At 33.5% G+C, this 22,484-nt stretch overlaps 1 pseudogene; it reads right to left on the bottom strand.

Moving 5' to 3' along the window:
- Positions 1-2,144: 2,144 nt before the first annotated feature.
- LOC118002546 lies at positions 2,145-18,126 on the bottom strand (annotated as a pseudogene).
- Between the last annotated feature and the right edge of the window lie 4,358 nt (positions 18,127-22,484).

Raw genomic sequence — 22,484 nt, forward strand, 5'->3', positions numbered from 1 at the left:
GCCCTTGTACCGTCACGCACAGTCCCTTTCTGACGCCTGCAACCTGATTTTCCTCAAAGCCTTGTCTGCCATACCCTAATTCTCTCTGACATACAATTCCTTGTCACTCACACTCTCATAGATACATTATCTTTTTAAATAGCTTTTCTCTTAAAGTTCCTCTCTTCATATTTCTTCTCTGTCACTACCTACCTATCCTCACTTATTATCTGCCTCTCATACATATTCCCAGGCTAATGTCTAAATCAACAGAGCCAAACATGCTTGCATTCAAAACATGCTTACATACAAACATGCCAATGCACCACATTTCAACCACACGGCCATGGCACCAAGTGGTGACCTAGAAACACACACGTTTCTACAGCATTAAGAAAGTACTCAGTGAATCTCAACACTGACCCTATTTCGCACTTAAGTGCACACACACACAAACCCACACCACAAACGCAGAGATAACCCCTACACACACCACACCCACCTACACACACACACAGACCCTCCCAGTGCTGGTTAGCTTTGCTGTTCTCTCTTGGGACAACTACTTGCAGTGAATTAAAGTGTTAGTGGCACTGGGAGACTAGAGGACACATGACATTGGCCTAGATTGTAGTGCGCAGTACGTGGAAGAAAAGGAATAATACTGGGGATCCTATTAGTTTGTGAGTCAAATATCCTCAGGGAGAAGATGAGTGAATAGGGTATCTGTGTCACAATGGAATCAAGGGCTGAGGGGAAGTGGAATGGAAACTATATTGCTATTTCTTTTTTTTTTTTTTTTCCTTTCCTGAAACACTTCCATTGCTCAACTTACATCATTTTCTTTTTTTTAATTAATTTTATTTTATTATGCTATGTTAGTCACCATACAGTACATCATTAGTTTTTGATGTAGTGTTCCACGATTCATTGTTTGCGTATAACACCCAGTGCTCCATGCAATACGTGCCCTCCTTAATACCCATCACCAGGCTATTTCTTTTAAAAAGACAAGATAGTATCATCAAACTTTATCTGGAATTATTCTTTTTTTTTTTAAAGATTTTATTTATTTATTTGACAGAGAGAGACACAGTGAGAGAGGGAACACAAGCAGGGGGAGTGGGAGAGGGAGAAGCAGGCTCCCCGCAGAGCAGGGAGCCCGACGTGGGACTCGATCCCAGGACCCCGGGATCATGACCTGAGCCGAAGGCAGTCGCCCAACCAACTGAGCCACCCAGGCGCCCTATCTGGAATTATTCTTATTCAAGAGAGATTGCAAGAATTTTCTGCAGGCAAAAGTTCAAAGTACAACGTATGGTTTACAACAAACTAACATATTTCCTCAAGATAAATTTTAAAATAACATTGTCATTGATTATCTTTACTGAGGAATATGGTGCTTTTTATCGTGTTCCCCTATAAATAAAATGTTTGGAAAGAAACTTATTTCTCACCACATTGTACATGAGCCTCAGAATTAGCTAAGAGAAAGTGATGTAGGGATTCAGGGTTACCCTTTCCCTGTCTAATTGGAAAATTAGACAAGTCTAAAGGGAAAAAAGGCTGCCCAAATTTAAATTAATGTAAGTTGAACAAAAATTTACCTTTCTGGTTCACACTTGAAAGATCTGAGCACAAACTCTTTTAATTTTTTTCCTAATTTTCATAAATTCTGAGTAATATATCATACCAACATGAATACTGTGCATCAAACACAGATTACTGAAAGCATCTGGTATTGTTTAAAAACAGCTTGGAAGTATAATTAAGCAGATTTTGTATCTTCAGGACTGAACATGCATTAGATTTCTTCTTGTCTATTTTCTCAGAGTAATTGGAATTTTTTACCTCACCTTGCACTGATACAAGTGATAATATTGTTGTTGTTTTTTTTTTTCTATGTAGGATTTTTGTTGGCCCATGTTCTGAAGTTATACATACATTATTTTATTTCTTTAAAAAATGTACTGTATGTATCTGGAATTAATAAAGCTGCATTGTTTTAAAATATGTTACATGCAGGCACTACAGTTGTATTTCAATATCCCTGAATTATAAGATTTTTCTTATTTAAAAATTTTTTTCTTTCTTAAATTATTCTGTGACTTCTGAGCATTGTATGGTCATTCCTAGGTACAAATAAGATGTTTTTCAAACATCTTTTAAAATTCTTTCAGGATAATGCACATCATTATTATATCTGTTCTTGCTTCTTCATCTTCTCCAGTGTGAAGATCCATTGTATCTCCCATGTTCACCATTATGCTTTTTGTCCATAATGTCTCCCCATGCAGCCTGAGCTCATCTTTGTAGAATGCAACTTCCAATTTGCTTCTCACATTGTAGCATTTGTGAAATCAGGTGCATTTTGTCACATCTATATAGTGATTCCTTTTCCCTTCAAGGCAGTTATTAAATCAATGGTTCATCTTACATTAACTGTGTCTTAGAATCAAGGAAATGTGACACATGGGATTTGGCAGGCAGTCACTTGACTCCTTTGGGAATGGCTTTTCTCATTTTCTTCCAATATCTAGGCCTATATTGAGGGGTAACATGATACAGAAAAGACTGCACTATTTTTTTTTTCCAAGTTTTTATATCTCTGACTACACTAGGGTCATCCTCAACCACCCCTTCCTGCTCATTCATCTCCTTTTGATCATTCTCTCTTTCACAGTCCTCTTCATCTTCTACTTTTTGCAGAATCTTTTTAGTCGATATTTTTAGAACTGATATTACTTTTTAGTCTTATGGAAAATGGAAATATATATTCTGGAGATATTAAAAGCCCTGGTAGTCTCAGTGAGAAAATATTATGAAAAAGTGTTTTATAATGTGATGCAATAAATATGATACTAGAAAAATATGTGTGGATGCCAAGAAGCACAGTTTGTGTGAAGAAGGTGTTGCTCAGAGTCCAATCTAGGCTTTCTTAAAACCAGGCAGACTGACGCTAGACATAGCTGTTACATATAAGTTTTATGTTAGAGTCTCTGGTCTTTCCCTTCCCTTGTCCATGCACTGCTGACCTCAGGGCCACCCCCTGCCCTTCAAATACAATTATGAAAGGTCTGGGTATATGTGAAGCAGGGAATTGGGACTGAGAACCTTTATAGAACTAGGGCTTTAAGGTAACTTCAAAGTGATCATATAGAGTGGTTCTCTCAGGAAAGGCACCAGTTCACACCTATCTTCCAAGCATAATTGTCCCTCTTTGTAAAGTAAGTTTTGTCTTCTTCCACTTTATCAGAGGATAGAAAAGCTATACTCACTGTTCCATGAAAGCAGCAAGTAATCTCGCCTCTTCCTAGAGCTCAGGGAAGAAAACAAAATGTATCCAAGGAACTTGCTTCCTAAATTTGCAAGCTTGGAGTGATAATTACACTTTTCTGGGACCCTTAATGATAGCAAAACCTTACCACCCTCAGAGATACTTCTAGAATAGGAGATGCCGAAGACCTCCATAAATGGGAAAATTTGGGGTTAAAGATGTGTATATAATAAAAATAATTTTCACATAAGGAAATACATGAGGGAGATTAAGCTGATCTAGAAAAAAAAAAAAAAAAAAAAAAAACAACCAAAACCTAGGAACTTGAGATAATTGAACATTCTGCACAGACTCTGGCTCTGCCAATCACTTCCTTCCCCATTCTTTCTAATGAATCTCTCTCTCTCTTTCTCTCTCTCTCTCTCACACACACACACACAATCACACAATGATATATATATATGATATATGATATATAATATATATATATCATATTGTATGATTTGGAAATTCCACTTTTAGGTATATACACAAAATAATTAAAAGCAAGGACTCAATGATATATATGCACACATATTTTCGTAGTATTATTCACAGCAGTCAAACTGTGGAAGCAGCCCAAATGCCTATTGACTGATGAAATGGATAAACAAAATGTGGTATATACATACAATAGAATTTGTTTCAGGCTTAAAAAGGAAGAAAATTCTGACACATGTTACATGGATGAATCTTGAAGACATGCTAACAGAAATAAGCCTGACACGAAAGTGTAATTCTACTGATTAAGATACCTAGGGTAGTCAAATTCATAGAAACAGAAGGTAGAATGGTGATTGCCAGGAACTGGGAGTAGTGGTGAATGGAAAGTTAATGTCTAATGCGTAAAGAGTTTCAGTTTGGAAAGATGGAAATGTTCTGTAGATGGATGGTGGTGATGGTTGGGTGATAACATGAATGTACTTAATGCCCCAGAACTGGACAATAAAAAATAATTTAAATTGTAAATTTTATATTATGAGCATTTAATCACAATGTAATTTTTTTATTTGAGTATAGTTGACACACAATATTACATTAGTTTCAGATATACAACATAGTAGTTCCACAGATCTATACATTATGCTATGCTCATCACAAGGGTAGCTACCATCTGTCACCATGCAATGCTATTACAATATCAAGTGCTATATTCCTTACGCTGTGCCTTTTATTTCCATTACTTCTTCATTCCATAACTGGAAGCCTTTGTTTTCCTTCCCCTTTGCCCATTTTGCCCAATTAAAAAAAAAAAAAAAAGAAGAGGGGGGGTGTTCATTTGCATCAAATGCAGCTCAGACAATGGATACTGTGAAAACACATAAATTGCCATTGAATTTAGGAAAACGAAGGCTTTAGGAATTCTGACAATAACACTTTTGATAATATTTCTATGGCATTGTGTTTATACATATAAATTTATATTTAAATTATTGTACAAGAATTTAAATAGTACACTACTTAGCTACCCAAGATGTTTTCATTGGAGAGATAGCATATCTAATTCTTTGTGTCCCCAATAATTTCTGGGACAACACAATGTATTTAGGTGGAGCTCAAAATTATTTATGGAACTGATACCCACCAACAGAGAAAAATCAGTTTTAAAATCCACAAAAATATACTAATGTAAAAATTCTGAAATGATATGCCCCTGAAATGGAGCTTGATTTATTAAATAATCCATGTTTTTCCTCACAACTCAAGTTGTCACTTTTCTCATATCCTAAAATTTCATTGGGGATTATGAGACTTTTCTATTTTCTGAATTTGTTCCATTGATCTATCAAGTAATATGACTGTGCCACACTGTTTCATTTCAACTCCACAGCATAGCTCCAGCATGCTTTATTATCTTGGTTATTCTTACCACTTTTCTTCTTGAGATTTTTATTCTGGCTATACTTGCTTGTTTATTTTTCCAAATAAATTTATTGAGTGGCAAAAGCATTCTGTAGTTAATTTACTTGAGATTATGTTTATCTATTCGTATTACTTCACTGGATATTGTCATCTTTTTAATGTTTGTCCAGAACATAGTATACTTTTCAACTTAACCATGTCGTGTCATCTTATTGATTTAGAAACATAGAGGTGTCTTCATATAGAATTCACTTATTTCTTGTTAATATTATTTTATCTTTGAGGTTCCTATGGTAATATACAAAAACATGTTTGTTTGTTTGTTTTTAATATGTGAAAACTATTGTTTTGACTAGTTAATTTTAGAAGCAACCACATTACTGATTTTTCATATGAGTAGTTTTGTGACAACTCGGTAGTTTTTTGGAAGAATAAATGTAGTTGGACCCATAGCTCTCATCTTACATTGAGCTATGTACCATATCAATCAAATGTTTGAGAGAAAAAATTCTAAGTATATAATAAAAGTATTCAATATTTTAATTTAAGTAAATACATATCAAAATTTTAATGAGATATAATACTCCTCTTTAGTCAGTTTGTGGAGGAAAAGTCACTCTCAAATATTATTGATGGGAGTATAAGTTAATACAATTTCTTTGTATAGAATTTTCTAAAATCAACTCAAATTATAATTGTACATTTCTTTGACCAAAACTTCCTATTGGAATTGTTATATGTTCTCTACTCATTATAACATTGATACAATACCTAAAGATTGAAAACAATATAAATGTATGACATTATTTCCTATGTATATATTGTTATTTAAAGAAATTGTGGAATACATTGTACACTATGCTACAACATGTGCAAAAAGAGAGAAGACAGATTATCTTTGAAATTAGATTTTTGTGTGTGTCATCTTTGCCTCTTTGCAAGTGTATGTATGATTTCCTACTAAAATTCTAAGTTGTTTATTTTGAACAGGGTCATATCATTCAGTGTGACTCCAATCTCTCTCATGGTAGCATTTTATTCTCTTTCCAGTTTAAGTCCCTCCAAATACCATGGCAATCAGACTCTTATCAGGAAAGAGTCGGCTTATCACTACAAACTTGGCCCCTGTTTAAAAGATATTTGTCCTGATCTGTCTCTACATATCTTATTTTGAGGAATGTTCAGATTCTGTGATATTTAGAGTGATAACATGATGTCTGCATCCTTCACCCTTGTCAAACTTCAGACAAAACCTCCAAATCTTATCACTCTTAAATATCAACTATAAGAAGGGTAAATAGAATACATATAACATAAAATCATGAAGGTCTGAACTCCATGGCTGAGTGTACAATATTATGTAATTTGGGAAAATAATGAGAAGACCATTAACCAGAGCAGATTTGCCTCTAGAAGCTGCTGCTTAAGCCAGAACACAAAATACTCCAACTTTTGCTAAATATATCCTTAACATATTCTTCCTCATGAGGTTTCATGAAATCTGATTTAAACAAACAAAAAATGTTTAGCTTTTCTGCCTTTCCTCCTGCCTTGCTTTCAATGATAATGATGATGGTAGGTCCATCCTTTTCATTATGAATGGCCAAGTATTTCCCTTCACAAAGTTGGAAGGTGATCATCTTTCCTCTGGAATTTGCTGAGTAATTAAACTGATAGATGGATATAATAATTCCAGAATATAAAAATAAGTCACACATGGCAAAACTGATAAGAGGGGAGTGCAGGCAACCTCTGCCTTTCTTGTTTGAACTGGAAATGATAAAAAGGTTTCTTCTGTTGTAATAGGTGCAAGGAGGGTAGTTGAGCTCATGCTGTCTTGCTTAAATAACCAGAGCTGAGCATAGCGTATCAAATAAACAAATGGCCCAAAGTAGCAAGAAGATATGATATAGACCCTCATTGTTAGGGTGAGGGCTATGAAAAAGGACATGTCTTGCCAACATGATTTAATCAAAGGAATTCTGGAAACATATCCCTGGTGACTCCCAAAATCATCCAGTGTGCCACAAGAAAGTACAAAATCAAATAACATCTGAATTCTAAAGAGGTGGTCCTGGGCCAAACCTGACCTCTCTGTTTTATACAAAATTTTCTGCATTCTGAGAAGCCTTCAAGCTGCTTTCAACTGGATGTAGAATTCCTGATATTGAGATTATCAACTAGATGGTTAGTAATTTTTTTGAAGATCTTATTTATTTATTTATTTATTTATTTATTTATTTATTTATTTGAGAGACAGAGAGTGCACGAGAGCATGAGCAACAGGGAGGGGCAGAGGGAGAGGGAAGTAGACTCGCTGCTGAGCAGGGAGCATGATGCCAGGCTCGATCACAGGGACCGAGCCCTGGGATCATGACCTGAGCCAAAGGAAGCCGCTTAACCGACTGAGCCACCCAGGCGCCCCAATGGACTGTCATTTTTAAGGTTAGTGATGGTTTATAAAAATCTCTGAATAAGAAAGACTAGGACAAAATTAAGATATTTTTTCTAGAATTTAGGCAGACCAGTGGGATTTAGGACTAAGAAGAAAGAGTTCATGCAGTTTTGAAACTGTGCGGTAACTATTTCGTGCAACCGATATAATTACATTACCCAAAATTAGCTATTTGTTATTTTTGTTGGGTTTTGTATTAAGAACTTCTAGGGCTATGGGAGGTAACCGCTGAGTAACTTTGGCAGGTCACATGTTTTCTAGGTTAAATGGTGGTGCTGCTCTGAAAGATAATGTTTTGAGTCACAGTCACAATCTTTCTGGGTAGTGCTGTCCTGGAGCAGTTCTCAAGATATTGGTCTGACCAAAAGAACTCTCTGTGGACATCTTTTTGGAATGGTTGAACATTTTCTTTTTATCAAAGGGCCTTCACCAAAATTAATTTTATATAGTCATAAAACAGCAATCTCTTTATAAATAGCAGATTTTTAAAATTGTTTACATCAATAACTGATCAAACACCATGGAAGTGGCAGAAGTGTGGGGCGGGGAGTACTTTTTTGGGAAAAGATTGGTAAGTGCATGTTTAATGGAATTAAAATCATTACAATCTGTCTTTATATGACATTTAAAAAATCAAGAATAAAGGAGACCAGAAAGGACACACGATTACTAAAAGAGATAGAAGTTATATTGAATTAAAATCACTCAAATGATAATAATTAATGTTTTCTACATTTGTAGAGGCATGATCCATTTCCAAGGCTTAATTATCATTTTCAGAAGTCTAATCATGCTATCAAGTACATTCTGATTTCATTTAAATTGATAAAATGAATAGTAATAACTGAAGTACCAAATAGCAACAAACAAATTTCAAAATAAGAAAATCCATTTAACCTGCACTAATTAGGAGATAGAGGGAAAATGATTTCACTAGAGCATCACTGGCAGGAAACCTCTGAACTAGCAAAGTATGTCTTGGTTTATGGATATATCCACCATGCCTGTTCTCCTGTGGATATTTCAATATAGACACTTGTAGTCACATTATCATGTGCTCTCTAAGAAGGTAAATCATAAGAAGTCAAGTCCAGAGGCAAAGGAAAATTTTAGTTTCCTTGAAGTCATCAAATTTTGTCAAAATAAAACCAATTAAGACTGAATGAGTTAAAATTTAAGGCATCAATGGTTCACTGATTTATTTATTTCTTCCTCATTTTGAAATGATTCAGTGACTGGCAAATCTATTTGTAGAGGTGATGAGGGGAATGTCAGAAAATGTAGAGTGATTTTTACTAGTTTAACAAATCCTTGCCAATGATTAAGTTTCAATGCAACTGTAGGAACAACCATTACACAATTAAAATAATCTTTGAGCAATTCTCATGTTAATCCTGAAGTGTTAAATTATGGTAACCATATTTATTTTTAAACAAAGAAACGGTGGGGGGACAAAGAGCCTAGTGACTCAGACCTAATTATGAATTATCAACTTGGATAATGCTAAATTTTAACCACTATTTGAATTATGTGTTGACCTCTCGTGATTAGAACAACACAATGGCAAAGATGCACTTGCTCATTTTTATTGAAATATTGGAAATAATTCTATGGTCTGTTCTCCCATTTTAAAATGTATCATTATTTTAATTCTTAACCTTTCTTTGAAAACCTATTCCCATGCATAAGTCATACCCATCAGTTTTAATTACGATAGTAGTAAATTCTCTGAAAAGAGGCCTCTGAGAATGTAACTAATTCTGTTCACAATGTCCATAATCTCATGGTTTTACAATGTCACATTAAGATAAGAAAAGTACTGAAATTATGAAATAGAAATTAAATGTATAAATCAGGCTAAAGTTCTTTTTAAAGCTGTTTTTAAAAGAAAACAAATTAAATGATTGTAATTATAGTTATTTAAGAGCTTCAGGTTCTTTTATGTTTTTGGTCTGGTTGTAGTAGAAGATTCTCTACTGCCAAAATTATAAAGAAGAAAAATAACATCAACATTTTAAATGGAATGAAAAGTGATTCGACACTGGGTAGAATGGGTTTATATAATTCAGCAATGTTTTTAATATCTTCTTTGGTATTTTTTTCTATAGTTAAGAATAGTTATTTATATGTTTCTGTTATTTGAAACGTACATGGGTTTCTTTATTCCTCTTCAACAAATGACACAATCATATCTTAGGAATTGTTGAAAAAATAGTCACTGTTTTTGAAAATCCTTTATGTGACCTATTTTACAGGGCTTTTCAACATTTAATAATCCCTAGAGACTCTAGTTTGTCAATGTTACTGTCAGTGTTAATAATTTATACTTTCCCCAAATGAGAAAAGAACTGGAGAAAATAGGAGTGAAAATAAGGCAAAATAAGAACAAAGGTTCTATAAATTTGAAGAAAGTTAAGAAATTTAAGGAAGAAAGCATTGTGTGTGTGATAAAAATTAAAAGAAGAAAAAACAAAAAGGAGAGGATGATTAATTTATACTTTTGAGATTCTAATATTAAGAAGCATAACAGTTATTTAGGGGAGAAAAACATTTTTTAGACCTTAAACTCCCAGAGTAGCATTTTCTATGACTGTATTACCTTTTGAATTTATTCCTTCATTCTGCAAATATTGGTTAAATATTTTACTGCATTGGGGAAGGGGGATCCTGTGATAAATGTCAGAGACATCAACATCTTCAAAGAACTTAATGTTTAGTAGAAATACCTGAGTAAATTAATTAAAATTGGAAAAATCCTATTTTATAGGTATTGTGCGGATATCTATGTGGGTTCCATAAAAGGAAGGACAAAGAAGTGTCCCATGCTTACCTAGAGTTAAACCATGATGAACTTCACTGAAGAGGAGTTGAGAAATTAGACTAGGATCCCTAGAAAACAAAGACAGAAGGACAGAAGCTTATTAATAAAACTTTATTAGGAAGTACAATGCCTGGGAAGGAGTGGAGGAGATAGACTCAAAGAACATATAAAAGCTGACCCTCAGGAGGGGAAGAATGAAGAGGGGGAGATCGGAGGGGGAGATGAACCATGAGAGATGATGGACTCTGAAAAACAAACTGAGGGTTCTAGAGGGGAAGGGGGTGGGAGGATGGGTTAGCCTGGTGATGGGTATTAAAGAGGGCAGGTACTTCATGGAGCACTGGGTGTTATACGCAAACAATGAATCATGGAACACTACATCAAAACTAATGATGTAATGTATGGTGACTAACATAACATAATAAAATAAAATAAAAAAAAAAAAGCTGACCCTAACTTCCTGACAAGCTCTTTTTTCTTATTTCCCCAGAGATCCTCACAAAGGCCCCATGAATGGTTCGTGAAGCAGAGGGAGAAGAAAGAGTTATCCTTTTCAATTGCCTCTCATCTCCCCTTGATCAGAATTTGCTACCAGGAGTAGTAATTCTCCAAAATTTCCAGGGAGCATGCTGATTACCTGTTGAATTTTGCTACTTCTCATGCTGGAGGAGTGATAGGGATGCCCCAGATTTGGAGGCAAGAAGTGGCCAGAACATTTGTGTGAGGTGTGACTCTGTAGGTTATAATTGGAAGCAAGGAGAGGGATCAGGAATAGGGGCTTCTGCTTGACTTTAGTCTTGAAAAATAACTAGATGTTCACCAAACTGACAAAGGAAAATGTGGGTGCCATTTCAGGAAGCATCATGAGAAAGTGCATGATTATGTGTGACTATGACTGTATTACTCCTGAATTCATCCATATTTCTCCACTGATACAGCCACAATCCTTCTCCAGGTGTTTAAATTAGTAACTATTAATCTGTAGCCTTCTAAAAATCATTGTTTAATTGTTCTGTCCATATTTAACCTTTCCTCTTCCCTTTCATAGATCCATTGTTCATCTTCCAATGCAAATCTGGTTGTGACATTTCAAATCTTAAAATGCTTCAATGCATTTCCATTCATTTAGGATAAAATTTCCAATCCTTGTGCTACCAAGATTTTCTAGCACCAACCTATGTTTTCTCTTAGCCCTAACTTTGATGGCTCACTCTTTCCCTCACATGCGCCAAGATGTTTTCCATTCCTGTATCCTCGGTACCTAGCAGAGTGTCTGACACATATCTGTACAAATAGTCATGAAGTAAATGACTACAATATTGCCCCTCAGAAGCTCTACTGAACAGGCAAGGCAGGTTTATGGATATGTCAAAAACTGGAATCTGCGTAACACTACATGGAACTTTTATTGTGTTGTGTTGTGTTCTTTTTGAAGAGGAGAAGGGCATTAGGAAACCTTTAGAGCATTAACCCGTATAAATGTAAAAATGGAATGAACATTTAGTTATTCATTGTAGTGCATTATAAAAGAAAAATACAATAGCAATTTTTGGAATTGTGAAACCCTACATGATCAGAGTAGGGGGAGTAATCCTGTGTTACTGGTACACGGGTTGTCCGGGGAGATACCCTAGACAGAAGACTGGAAGAGGAGGCTCCACTTTAGTGTATTTTATTTTTTGCAGTCCCAGATTTATGTTTTCCAATGAAAATATATACCTTCATAACAAGTTTATTCTTCACTCTATCAAGGCCTTTTTTTTGTTATAAGTTATGGACTTACTATGGGATGTTTCAATTATAAATCCTATCCTATCATACTTAGTATTACCGTAAGATTATATTTACATCCTTATGTTAAAATGTTCAGTCCCCTTGGATTCTATTAAAATCCAATTTTTGGCCTATGAGCTCTATGAGATCAAAACTACTGCCTTTCGCTTCCCTGTGATTTGTCTTGATTTTGTTTAAATTAATGCACTCATTGTTATTCTTTCTGTGTCTAAGCAGCTGTTCTGTAAAATATTTTCTTTCACAGTTTTATTAGCCCTTGTGAATCAGTGAGTTTCTTTCTAAACATGTGGCGCACATTCCTTTAGAGATATGCTTTTTGCTTCCTTCTCAATAGCTATTTTTTTCTGCGATCATAAGCAATGACCTGAAAGAAGAGAACCCATTCTTTGACAATTTCTATAAATACAAGTTCTTCCTTGCTCTTCTGCCCTTTTTATCCAAAAACAGAATTAAAATAAAATAAAATAAAGATGTATTAATGACCTTTTTAAAAGAAACATAAAGCCTCACATATATATGTATATATGTATATAAATATACATATATATATTCTCTACTACTCAATATAAAATACACTTCTATCATCCCCATTCATTGGTAATACCAAAGGATCAAAGCAACTAGAAATAACTAGGTAGTAACATGTTCAACATGAGCCAAAAATGAAAAAAAGTAATATTCATATTATAGTAATAATATTAAAAGTGAACTCTTTTTCAAACACTGTTCTAAGCACTTTGTGTGGATTCATTCAAATCTTCAAAACTCCTTGTGAGGTTGATCATAATATAACATTTTCTGTTTAAATTAGTTGTCATTAAAGTAGAGACATCTTTAGGAAAAAAGATAAATAAATTTTTATTACCAATTATGTAACCTCAGTCTGCAGGTAGTGATAATGTTATATAAGCACAAATTGCCAGAGTTTACATGCTCATTAAGCCCTATCTATAAATATAATCTCAATACTTATTCCCATCGTCAATTTGTCCTAGTTGATCATGGCATCCAAAAACATTTTTAAACATGTATTTGGGAGAATAGTACTCTGAATGCAGGTGTGGTGAATGGTAGTGGTGGTGTGGACATCAGCTCTATGTATATATCAAATAGTTACCTTTATTGTGTGAGTGGATATAAACATGAAAAAAGAAATTATTTTGTATGGGTATTAACAATTTTGCAAATGTGAAGATCCAGATACAATCAGTGTGTGGCTTTAAATTTTTTGCATTTGTTCTTTTCATTATTGAGTATTGAGAAAGTCCAATGGGAAGCTATTGACATAATAATAATTTTTTGCATAAACACAGATAAAATTATTATTTCTGGACAATTAAACTAAATGTTTAACTTCTCTAAAGCATTCCTTAAAAAATGAATTAATTTTTAAAAGTCATAAAGACAATAAATTTTTATTTTTTTTTTAAAGATTTTATTATTTATTTGACAGAGAGAGAGAGTGTACAAACAGGGGGAGTAGGAGAGGGAAAAGCAGGCTCCTCACCGAGCAAGGAGCCCAATGAGGGCCTCAATCCCAGGACCCTGGGATCATGACCTGAGCCGAAGGCAGACACTTAACCAACCGGGCCACCCAGGCGCCCCAAGATAATAAATTTTTAATGTGCATACTCAGAATAATGGTATTTGAAGTATCTAATTTCAAGTCACAATTCAAAAGCAGTCATATGTTATTTATAAAGCATTTTGCATTGACAAGATTGTGTTTGATAATTATTTTTGTTATATTCCCTGAAAACAAATTAATTAAGAATAAAAATATTATTTTTCAGCTTGAAGTAAAAAATAAAATAAGTAAATAAGTAAAAATAGATAAATAAGTATTCTACCACTTTACTTAAAAATAAGTAAATAACTGGTCTGCCACGCATCATCCTATAATATGGTAGCACTTCCAGGAGTAAAATTCAGGTCACTTGTCTCCCAATTGTATGCTCTGTCCAGTAGCCTGGTATTCTTCAGCTGGATTATTTCATAGATGCCAGTTGGAATATTTGCACAAAATAGACCTCAATATCTGTTTTTCCCAGGAAAGTGTTATATCTCCCCTCTTATCTGATTTTACATATTTTTAAAATAAAAAAAAGAAATAAAATGGAAACTATTTGAGTGAATATGCATGCTAATTTCCTATAAAATATTTCTCAATTAAAACTCATTCATATCATTAAATATTTGTTGAGTTCTAACTATATACTATTTCAAAGGTAATTTTAATAATGTCTATTTTTAACCATACATTTTTATATTGTTACCAAATTTGCACATTCTATTTCCTGGATAGAATAATAAAAATTGCCAATTCAATCTTTCAATTCATTAGCAACCATGAAAATTATCAGTTAATAATTGGTACGCTTGGAAATGTACATCAATGGCACGACATAATATTTCAAAAATAAATGTAAACATCAAAATTTAAAGATGAAAAGTAATGGGGAGCCTGAGTGGCTTCATTGGTTAAGTGACCAACTTTTGATTTTGGCTCAGGTCATGATCTCAGGGTCATGAAATCGAGTTCTGCACCAGGTTCGGCACTCAGGGGAAAGTCTGCTTAAGATTCTCTCTCCCTGTCCCTTCCCCCCGCCCACCACCCCACACACGATTTCTCTCTCTCTCTCTCTCTCTCTCTCTCTCTCAAATAAATAAATAAATAAAAGGGCATTTCTCACATCATTGGAAATTAATAAATGCTTATTTAATTAAATTTGATCCAATCATCCCAAATTAAAATGTAAAGATCTCGAGGAAAATGTAGCTAAATTATTAAGCAACTCAGTTTTGTTATGTTTGGTAAAGAAGTAAAAATTTATCAATACAATTGCCATGCCTGTTTTACTCACTGCTATATTCCCTGGACTTCTCTCAACGTACAACCCATAACAAATATAATTGTTCAACAAATGAACAAACACACAGTGAAAGGCTGGCACTAATCCTTTTTTAAATTTTTCATTTTCTTCACATTTTCCATTTTAATATAAACTCATAACTCAGAAATCCAGCACCTTTTTTTTTTCATCTAATCTCAAATGACTTTGTAACTATTCAGGACTACATGCCATATAATACATGAAGAAATATAGTACATTGTTTATAGTCTTACCACTGTATTTGCCACCTTATTTACTTAATTATGAAATTGATTAATTTAATTGTTTCTCTCTGATATGACACTGGTGGAGTTTGAAGCCATTATTACTGCTTAGGTGTTTGTTTGTTTGTTTCAATTCAAGTTAGTTAACGTACAGTTCACCATTGGTTTCAGGAGCAGAATCCTGTGATGAATCCAGAATTCATCACCCACCTACAACACCTAGTGCTTATCCCAACATGTATCCCAACATGTAAGACCATCACTCATTTAGCCCATTCCTCTCACCCGTCCCCCTCCCCCCCAGCAACGCTCAGTTTGCACTCTATAGTTAAGAGTCTCTTACGGTGTGTCTCCCTCTCTGGCTTTCTTATTTTACTCTTCCTTCCCTTCACCTGTGTCCATTTGTTCTGTTTCTTAAATTCTACATGAGTGGGGACACCTGAGTGGCTCAGTCAGTTAAGCCACAGTAATAAAAGGCATAGAATAGGGAATATAGGCAATTATATTATAATAGTGTTGTAAGGTGACAGATGGTAGCTACACTTGTGGTGAGCATAACACAATGTATAGAGAAGATGAATCACCATGTTGTACACCTGAAACTAATGTCACATTGTGTGTCAATTATACTAAAAAAACCTTAAAAATGATTATATAAAGCTGTTGTCAAATTATCATCTTTTATTTAAAGGAAGATTTCATGGGAACTCTCCTTGCAAATAATTTAAAAGTGGTTGAAGTTAACAAAATTTTATGACACTACCAGTTAAGTATACTGATACACCAATAGTTTTGAAATATTGTTAAGCATCAGAATAATTAGAGGATTCTGTTTAAAAATCTGAGTCCTCTAACACCTGTTAAATAAATATCTCTAAAGGAAAGGGCTGCACATCAGTATTTTATGTAATATAGATTCCATATGATTCTGACATGCAGCATAATTTGGAAATGACTACTGTAGAAAATATATTTATCCTGCATGGATTTAGGATTATAATGAAGCTTGCCAGTAGTTTTTTGCAAATATCTAAAGTGAGGGTGCCTGGGTGGCTCAGTCCATTGAGTGTCTGCCTTTGGCTCAGGTCATGATTCCTGGGGAATTGGAATCAAGCCCCACATCGGGCTCCATACTCAGCGGCAAGTCTGCTTCTCCCTCTTCCTCTCCCTCTGTGATTTCTCTCACTCTCTCTCAAGTAAAGAAATAAAATCTTAAAAAAAAGAACAAATATCTAAAGTATATGTAAGTTTTCTTTTTTTCATGATAACTCAGCTTTAACTTTCATACTTTCTCTCTTTTTAAACTGAGTTTATTCAGAAAATGCAGTTAGGTGGAATCAATGTATACTGCTTTTGGCTATTTTGGAATAATATTGAAAGTGTTATCATCCCTACTTCTTTCCCTTCCCCCGAATCTATAGTACTGGCATAGTAAAAATTCAAACACACTCAAATAAATTTAAGGATCTACAAAAAGTAATGCATGATTGTTACTGAGGTTTGTGGATTAAACCTGCCTGGAATCCCAAAGATCTGAATCTTGTTGTTATGAGATATTTAAATTCAAGTCCATGTGAATCATTAACAGAAGTAATCACATTCAGTATACTGTTACATAAACTTCAAATGCCATTCAACTGGAACTTGTGGTTTGCTGTCAAAATGACAAAAAAAAATATTACTGTGATTGTTAATTATGAATCCTAATACAATACTTAGTATGCTATATTACTGTGATTGTTAATTATGAATCCTAATACAATACTTAGTATGCTAGAAAAATAGGTTTAATTACAAATGGCATCTACTTATCTAATTCCGAAAGTAGTAGGTTATAGTAGAATCTTAAGTAGTCTTATTACATATTTACTTATGAGAATGAAAAAGCTATCATAAGTGGTATAAACTTATATTTTGTTAAAAAATAGGTACATGTAGTATCTTTCAGTAATAAAACATTATGTTCTCAAAATCAAAGGCAAATCTATCAGCTTAAGTAAATTACTCTAAATTTCATATAATAATTCTACACATATTTAACTGCTAACCCTATTCCAATCCTATGCATAGATGATGTTAAATTTATTTGAGTGTGTTTGAATTTTTACTATGCCAGTGGCAAAGTTCAAATAATTGCTAGGCATTATAAAAGCATGGTAGAATACTATGTCCTTATTAACTTTTCTTTTCTTTTTAAAGATTTTATTTATTTATTTGTCAGAGAGAGAGAGAGAGAGTGAGCACAAGCAGGGGGAGCGGCAGGCAGAGGGGGAAGCAGGCTCCCCGCTGATCAGGGAGACTGATGCAGGACTTGATCCTAGGACCCTGGGATCATGACCTGAATGAAGGCAGATGCTTAACCGACTGAACCACCCAGGTATCCCTGTCCTTATTAACATTGAATGAAAAAAATAAATATATGTTGTGATGCACAGCAAATTGCTAAATTTTAATGGTTCTTTGTTTTGAGGTACTAAATCAAAGTCTAAATATAAAGTGTATCAGAACGTGATCCTCTTATACTTAAGTTTTGGAATCCCTCTCTGATAACATCTTTATCATGAACAACTCCCTCATCATTTTGACTTTTCTATTCATATGTAATTGCTCATTAATTGAACATTTTTTCTAGTTTTATTATACCTTTTGAGATGTTCTCCAAAGTAAGCTGCATTTTCTTCTAATGTCTTTTTAATATTTGATGACTTTGGCAAAGGAACCAAATATGCTTTAGTTCTCTCTTCCACCAAATCCTTTATCTTCCAATAATTCCTTTCCATGCTATTTGTGTCCTGATAACACTTTTATCATCTTTCTCACTGAGGCCGTCTACCAAACTCCAAGACACCCATCCACTTCCTTCAACGATTTCTATTCATGGATCACAATCTTCTTATTTGAGCTCATCCTCTATCATCATTTTTGAAATCTTAAAAATGCAGTTAAGAGTCTTCTAAAATTCTGGTCCCACTGTTTCTTAAAATTTTTTGTTATAATAATCTTCACTGTACTTTAGACAACCAACAAACAACATTAAAATATGTCTTTATCAGAAATGCCGTATTTCTTCTATTTTCAATTCTGAAATGATTTTTCTCACTACATACTCATGTCTTTCTACCACTCCCATTGATTTTATTCACGGTGACTCCTGCTTAACTTGCCTGTCACAGGTGTCTTGGTAGTCCTCAGCCTCCTTGTGGCTTCATTCATACTTTACCCATCCTAATCATAGTCTTTCACAGTAAGGTACACGTAACCCTAGATATTTTCATTTCTTTTTCTTGTACTTCCTATTTTTCAATTACTGGACTCTGGTGAGTCCATTATCTGTTAACCCACACTATCTGTTTCGTCTTCTGAAATCATTTTCTGAAATCAGAGCTATGTGATACAATGCGATCTAATCTCTCACCATGATTTAGCAAATTTTAGTTATCTAATGCTAAGTACCCATTTCCTGACTAGTCACCCTCAGTAAAGTAATGGTAATTTTCTCACTCCAGTTTTGTTATTTTATTGAATGTACATGTATTTTCCCAGGTCAACCAGGCAGCATCTCACCTATCTGAAGGAGAGCCCAGATAGACTATCAGACCTGTGTGAATCTCACCTTGCACTTTTACCCTCACTCTTTTCTCCAAACTCTGAGAGTGTCCCAAACTCATAAGGCAAAGTCTAGATGGAGACATGATGAGGGTAAATTTATTTCCAACACATTTAATACAGGATGAAGGTAAACAGGATAGCATTCTCTTGAAGGAGAAGCCCTATAGTCTGTAAGACAAACTCAGGTGATTTATTTTTAAATCATCAGTATAAATGGACACTGACAAATCAGAAAAGACACTTAATTTACCATTTCCAGAGACAGCTGTATCATTGGGATCTATTTTATAAAATGTTTATTTATGAAATATTTTATAAAATGTTGAATTTTGTTACTTCCCTCTACATCTGAAGTAAGGACAATATGAGTCATGTGCATTGGGTTTCTTCCCTCCTTTCTACCTTCCTTCCTTCTTTGTTTTTCTGTTATTTTTATTTTCTTTATAATAATTATTGACTCCAAATACATTGAATTTTATTTATTTTATCAGAGTTATACATATACACAATTTAAAGCATCAGTTGGCTTTACAAAGTATGTTCTGGGATAGGCTAATGCCCTGAGAATAACTTCAACTTCTTCAACTATACTTTCTGCGACTTTACAAGTTGGCCCCTGAGATAATCTTCATTTTGTAATAAATTTACCTGTGCAATTAAAAGGAGATTTTATTATCACCAGTGTTTCTAGGCATTTGGTAACAAAAGAGTTTTCCTTTATCATACAGTGTCATATTGCTAACATTTGAATTAAATTGTCTTGCTAGAAATTCCAGGTTTAAATGTGAATTTAATTTATTTCATGTTTTTAATTTAAAAGTTGGACAGAGATAAAAGTCAATTATTTTGGCCAGAAATATAAACATTCATTCATTTATCCAAATACTCTTATGCATTAATTTGGTATCTACCATGTACCAAGCCTGATTATAATTGTGGGATGTGCAATAATGTATAAAATAGATGAACAACAAAGACAAAGCTATCCCATTTAACTGACATGCTGGTGATACTATGTGTATATCTGACTACATGTTCTTTGGAATCTCATATTTTCAATTCAAAATAGAACATTTTGAGACTTAATTTAGAAACATGCAGAAAAATATTTATCATTATTTCAACTAAAAACACTAAAATTGTTCACATTTATTCATGATTTTATTTCTAGTTGGTGATAGTTTATTGTCATATAATCTATTTAAAATATCATATATATTAATATATATGTATATATTATAGTATGGAAAATATATATATTATAGTATGAAAATCAATACTGAATAGATTTTTCCTTCAAAAATTAAATTTACATAGTAAAACACGGAAATAGTGAGTGTAGATACCACTCTATTTTTAACAATAAAAACATTTAATTGTCAATATTGACATAATTATTTGGCTTTATGTTGACATTATCTAAAGGTTGCTTTAGCCTGAGATATTCACTTCTTTGAATTTTGGAATAGACCTGCCTAAGCCTTAAGAAAGAAGGACTTTGTTTTAAAAATAATTTAATTAATGATGTTGAAATATTTTTTGAAATTTGATTTTACTAACTGTATCTAATAAGTGTAACATATAATTTCATGTTCAAGTAAGAACAAATGCAGAAAATAAATTGTGTTTCTTTGCTTCACAGCTAATATGCTAAAAAATTTAAGAATGAATGCAGTCATAGGAAAAATACGTATTAATTCATTCAATGTATTTCTTATACCTGAATGCTATATTAAAACAGAAAAAAATGTTAATTGAAAAATTTTATATTGGTACTTATGTGCTGATACTCAAAAGTCCCTTATTTTAAATCTAATAATTAAAATTTGACTTAGATGGATTTTGTCAATCATTTTTTCCTTTTTTGAAAACTTTTTAAGACTTTATTTTTTAGAGCACCTTTAGATTTACAGCAAAATTGAAGAGCAAATGCCGTATTCCCCCGGTCCTGCATATGCACAGCCTCTCCATTATCAACATCTGCAGCTAGCAGTACACTTGTTAGAACTAAGGAACATACACTGACACGGCAATATCACTCAAAGTCCATACTTCACATGACGATTCACTCTTGGTGCTGTTGTACATCCTATGGATAGGAACAAATGTATAATGACGTGTATCCACCATTACAATATAATATAGAATAGTTTCACTATCCTATAAATCCTTTGTGCTTTGTTTATACATACTTCCCTACCCCTTAATCCTTGGCAACCACTGATATTTTTACTGTGTCCATAGTTTTGCCTTTTCCAGAATGTCATACAATTGCAAACATACAGTATGTACCCTTTTCAGACTTGCTTCTTCACGTAATAATATGCATTTAAAGTTCCTTCAGGTCTTTTCGTGGCTCAATAGCTCATTTCTTTTCAGTGCTGAATAATATTCCATTGTCTGGGCGTATCACAGTTTATGTATCTATTCACCTACTGAAGGACATCCTGGTTGCTTCTAAGTTTTGGCAATTATGAATGAAGTTGTTATAAACATACATGTGCAAGGTTTTGTATGAATGTAAGTTTTCAACTCATTAAGCAAATACCGAATGTGATTGCTGCTGGATCATATGAAAAGAGAATGTTTAATTTTGAAACTACCAGATTGTCTTCCAAAGTGGTCGTACTGCTTTGCATTCCCACCAGCACTGAATGAGAGAGAATTCCTGTTGCTTCTTATCCTCACCAGTATTTGGTGTTGTCAGTGTTTTCAATTCTAATAGATGTGTAGTGGTCACTCATTTTTGTTTCAATTTGCATTTTCCTAATGGGCATCTTTTCATATGCTTATTTCCCGTCTATATATCTTTGATGAGGTGTTTTTTCACATCCTTTGCCCATTTGTAATTAGGTTTTAGGTTGTCCATTTTCTTTTGAATTTTAAGAATTATTTTTTGTACATTTTGGATTACAGTCCTTTACTGGATATGTCTTTTGCAAATATTTTCTCCTGGTCTGTGGCTTGTCTGGTTCTCTTGACAGTATCTTTCACAGACAGAAGTTTTTAATTTTAATGAAGTCCAGCTTATCAATTATTTCTTTCATGGGTTGTACCTTTGCTATTTTATCTAAATATCTAAGAGTCATTGCCATGACCAAAGTCATTTAGATTTTTTTCTATGTTATCTTCTAGGAATTTTATAGTGCTGTGTTTTGCATTTACATGTGATTCATTTCAAGTTAATACTTGTAAAGGATATAAAGACTGTATCTAGATTCATTATTTTGCATGAATGTCCACTTGCTTCAGCATTATTTGTTGAAAAAACTATCTTTTCTTGATTGCAACTGCCTTTGCTCCTTTGTCAAAGATCAGCTGACGATATTTATGTGAAACTATATAAATCATTCTTAACATCTGCTATTTAACACTTCCTGTATTTTCTTGTAAACATTATTCATATTCACACCACTATTACATTGTCTGAAAAATTACATTTTTATTTTTCATATTAGCATTTCTATTTCAAATAACATTCACATTTTTTCTACTGATATTCCTCTGTGGATTATTAGAGTTATTGGTT

The sequence above is a fragment of the Mirounga leonina genome, unplaced genomic scaffold (genome assembly GCF_011800145.1).
Source record: "Mirounga leonina isolate KUSES-001 unplaced genomic scaffold, KU_Mleo_1.0 Mir_82, whole genome shotgun sequence".
Taxonomy (NCBI): Eukaryota; Metazoa; Chordata; class Mammalia; order Carnivora; family Phocidae; genus Mirounga; species Mirounga leonina.